Consider the following 4,510-nt stretch of genomic DNA (forward strand, 5'->3'; position numbering starts at 1 on the left):
AAAGAGAAAAAACGACGAAGAGGTGAATAGAAGAAAAGGGAAAGAAGTTTGAAATATTAAAAGAAAAGGGAAAAGAAAGAACAAAAAGGTAAAAAAAAAGAAGAAGAAGAAAAAGAAGAGAAAGAAAAAGGACAACGAAAAAGAAAAAAAACAAAAAAAAAAAAAAGAAAAAAGAAAAAAAAAATAAAAAAACGAAGAAAAAAAGAGCCAAAAAACAAAAATAAAAGAAGGAAAGAAGGGAAGAGGGGAAGAAAGAAAAATCCACAAAAAGGGAAGAAAAAAAAAAAAAAAAAGGGGGCAAAGGAGGAAAAATGTGACGAAAAGGAGGCAAGGGGGAAAAAAAGGGGACAACACAAACAAGAGACGTGGGTTTTCCTGACTCTCCCGGCACCTGCCCTACCCCTCTCCCCCCCCTCTCCCCTCCCCCCCTTCCCCTCCCCCCCTCTCCTCTACTCCCCCTCCCCTCACCCCCCCCCCCCCCTAAAAGCCCCTCCCCTACCCCCTTGTTCCTCTCTCTTCTGTGCCCCGGAAACCTCTCTCCCTTAATTTCTACACTGTCTTTATTTTTTTTATTTCCGTGTTTCTTTTCCTTTACCCATTTCTGAGCTTAGCTTCTTGCACTTCTTCTCCTTCCCTTATTTCATTACCATATTTTTCCTTTTCCCTTCCCCCCCCCCCCCCCGATCCTTGCCCTGGCTTTTCCCCTTTTGCTAATTCTTCTATTCTAAAACCTTCTTTTTTTTTTCCTTCTTACCCCTCCTTGCCTCCTTTCTCTATTCCCAAATTTCTTATCTTAACCCCTTACCCTTTCCCGCTCCTCCTACCCCTACCCCCTACCCTTTCCCCCCTCCCCCTTCCCCAACCTTCTACCCTTTCCCCTTACCCAATCCCCCTCCTCTTTCCCAACCCTCTACCCCTCCCCCTTTCCCCCTCCTCCAACCCTCCCCCTACCCCAATCCCCTACCCTTTCCCTACCCCTCCCATTTTCCCCCTCCCCCTCTCCCCCTTCCCTCCCCCTCCCCCCTTCCCCTACCCCAAACCCACTACCCTTTCCCCCTCCCCCCTCCTCCAACCCCCCCCAACCCCCCCCCCTCTCCCCTTCCCCCCCACGTAGACGTCGACCCGGGGATCACTGTGTCTCACGGGGCCCGCCCTCAGCCCCCTCGGTTCCAGTGTCTCGAATTCTTTACAATTTTGAGCTGAGGGGTTTTTTGGGGAGTCGTTTTGGTTAGTCGTTTTTTATGGATATTTTTGGGGGTCCCGGTTTTTTGGGGTCGTTTTTGTTGAGTCAAAATTGTTCGGTGGCGTTTTTGTTGAGTCTTTTTTATGGGTCCCATTTTTTTGAGTCAAATTTTTGGGTCTTTTTTTATTCGTTTTGTTGAGTCGTTTTTGTTGAGTCAGTGGTTGGGTCGTTTTTGTTGAGTCGTTTTGTTGAGCTTTTTTTGCAGGGTCAATTGTTGGGGTCGTTTTTGTTGAATCGTTTTGTTGAGTCGTCCTGTCGTCACCTTACTGTATATGTCATCTTATCTTATTGAGTCGTCTTCGCAGTTTCGGTGGACGGGGAGGAGGGGGGGTAAGAGGGGTGAGGGGAGGGGGAATGAGAAGGTTTTTTTTTTAAAAATGGATGAACGGGGCACAGGGGATACATGGACACAAGCTTTCTTTTTCGCTGTCTGTTTATTATTATTATTTTTTTTTTTTTTTTATTATTATTTTTTTTACAAGTCTCTGTTCATCTGTCTGTTTGTTTCTGTGTGTGTGTGTGTGTGTGTGTGACTCTTCTCTCTCTCTCTCTCTCTCTCTCTCTCTCTCTCTCTCTCTCTCTTCTCTCTCTCTCCTCTCCTCCTCTTTTTCCCCTCTCTTCCCTTTTCTTTTTTCCCCTCTCTCTCTCTCCTCCTCTCCTCTTCCCTCTCTCTCTCTCCTCTCTCTCTTTTTTTCCCTCTCTCTCTCTCTCTCTCTCTCTCTCTCCTCTCTCTCTCTCATTCTAAAGCAATAACCTCTCCGTTTGCATTCACATATGCTTAGAAAGTGACAATAATTAGACACAAATAAGACAAATAAAAAAAAATAAAAAAAATAACCTAATTCGTCAAGTTAAAACGATCGAGTTTCTAAGTCCTAAGGCTATGCGAGGCGACACGTTAACTGCAATGTCAATAAGTTTGCAAGACTTCATCAACAAAACCTGTTCCGCCTTTTTGTTAGCTTTTACGGCTGGATTAGGGGTTTTAGCTGTTTGGCAAGAGCGGCCGCCTGATCCCCCCCGTTTTTGCATAAATCGTTGCAAAAGCGATCTATGATTTTTTATTTTGTGGTTCGGTTTTGAATTGTGTGTCTTTTCCTTTGTTAAGACTTGTGTTTTTTTATATACATATAATGTTATTCGACTGAGAAAGAAAGAAAATTGTTGTTTGATTGAGTATTGTGTTTTAAGTTTCCGATGCTCTTTTGTTTTCTCTTTTATGCTCATTACGAACAGGTTTTACTTATCATTTTTCTTATTATCTTATTGTGCGGTTTAATTATCCTTTCTCATTGTCTCGATGAAGGGAAAAAGATGAAATTATGATTTAAAGGAAACATAGATCCCCTTTATTGGACAAAAACAGAACCAAATGTCTTTCATTACACAAGGGGTCGAAAATTCAGGTAATCCTTTTGTAATGGTATTTATTAGAAATCCCGTAATCAATAGGTTCAAAGTCTATAATAAAAGGACTTTGATGTCATAAAATAAAAAAAAATGTATATTTTTAAAATTTTTTAGTGTCGCTTAAAAAAGTTTTAACATTTAAATTTAAACTATTGAAGGGGGGAAAAAAGGGAAAAAAAAAGAAAAGGGGGGGGGAAAAAGGAAAAAAAGGGAAGAAAAGAAAAAAGGGAAGGAGGAAAAAAGGAATAGAAAGAAGACGAAATAGAAGGAGAAGGAAGAGAAGAAGTAAGAAGAAAAAGTCGAAGAAAAAATCGAAGAAAAAAGAGAGAGAAAAAAAGGAGAAGGTGGAGATAAGAAGAAACAGAAGAAATAAACCAATATAAGAAAAATCGACGAAGAGAATGGAGTCAGACCCGTTATCTTCCCACTCGCTTTCGACGACAGAGGCTTAAGTAAGTTTGTGTCGAGGGAAAAAGAGAGATGGGGGGGGGGAGGGGGGAAGAGAGAGAGAGGGAGGAGAAAAGAGGAGAGAGGAGAGAGGGAAGGGAGGGAGGGGAGAGGAGAGAGGGGAAAAGGAAAGAGAGAAGGGGAGAGGAGGGGGAAAAGAAAAGAAAGGAAAAAAAGGGGGGGGGGGGGGGGGGGGAAAAAAAAAAAAAAAAAAAAAAACAATAAAAAAGGGGAAAAAAAAAAAAAAAAAAAATTTTTTTGGGGGAAAAAGGGGGGGGGGCCCCCAAAAAATTAAATTTTTATTTTTAAAAAAAATTTTCTTTTTCATATGTCTTTTTTTTGTAAAAGGGAAATTTTTTTAAAGGGGTCCCTGCCCCCCGGGGAAAGCCCGAAAAAAATTCGGTTCCCGGGGGCCCCCCCTCCCGCCGGGCGGGGCCCGAAAAAGGACCCCCGGGGGGCCCCAACTTCCCCCCCGGGGGGCCCAACAAAAAGGAAAAAAAGGGAAAGGGGGGAGGAAAAAAAGGAGAAAAGGGAGAAGAGAGAGAGAGAAAAAAGGGAGAGAAAGAGAGGAAAAAGGGAGAGAGGAGGAGAGAAGAGAGAAAAAAGAGGAGGGAGAGAGAAGAGAGAGGGAGAGAGAAAGAGAGGAGAAAAAAAAAAAGGGGGAAAAAGGGGGGGAGGGGGGAGGGAAAGGGGGGGGGGGAAAGAAAGAGAAGAGAGAGAGAGAGAGAGAGAAGAGAGAGAGGAAAAGGGGAAGAGAAGGGGGAAAGAGATTCACCATTTTATAATACTGAAAAAAAAATCAAAAAAAAAAATTAAGCAAAAAAAAAAAAAACAAAATTAAAACAAACAAAAAAAAAAACAAAACAAAAAGAGAGAGAGGGGAGAAAAGGGAAAGGAAAAAGGGCTTCCCTTAAAAATAACCCCCCCGGCCCCGACTCCACACGAGGGGAAGAGGGGGGGGGGAGGCGAGGGTGGTAGGGGGGTCACGGCTTTTTCACCACCAAATTAATTCATTTCACACAAAAAAAAATCATTTTGGATAGACGAATGGGGGGAAAAGGTTTCAAAGTAAATATAGGTTTAAAAATATTAAAATAAATTAAAATTTTAAATTTTATATATATATATTTTAATATATATATATTGTGTGTGTGTGTTGTTGTGTTTGTTGTGTGGTGGTGTGTGTGTTTGTGTGGTGTATGGTGTTTTTTGTGTGTTTATTTATATTATATTGTATAATGTATATTATTTTTATATATAATTATTATATATTTTATTATATATATATTTATATATATATATATATATTATTATATATATATAATATCTAAAATTTTATAATTATATTTATATATTTTATATATATTTTTTATAATATATTATATATATATATTAATATTTTTTTTTTTT

The sequence above is a fragment of the Penaeus monodon genome, chromosome 16 (genome assembly GCF_015228065.2).
Source record: "Penaeus monodon isolate SGIC_2016 chromosome 16, NSTDA_Pmon_1, whole genome shotgun sequence".
In the NCBI taxonomy this organism is placed as follows: domain Eukaryota; kingdom Metazoa; phylum Arthropoda; class Malacostraca; order Decapoda; family Penaeidae; genus Penaeus; species Penaeus monodon.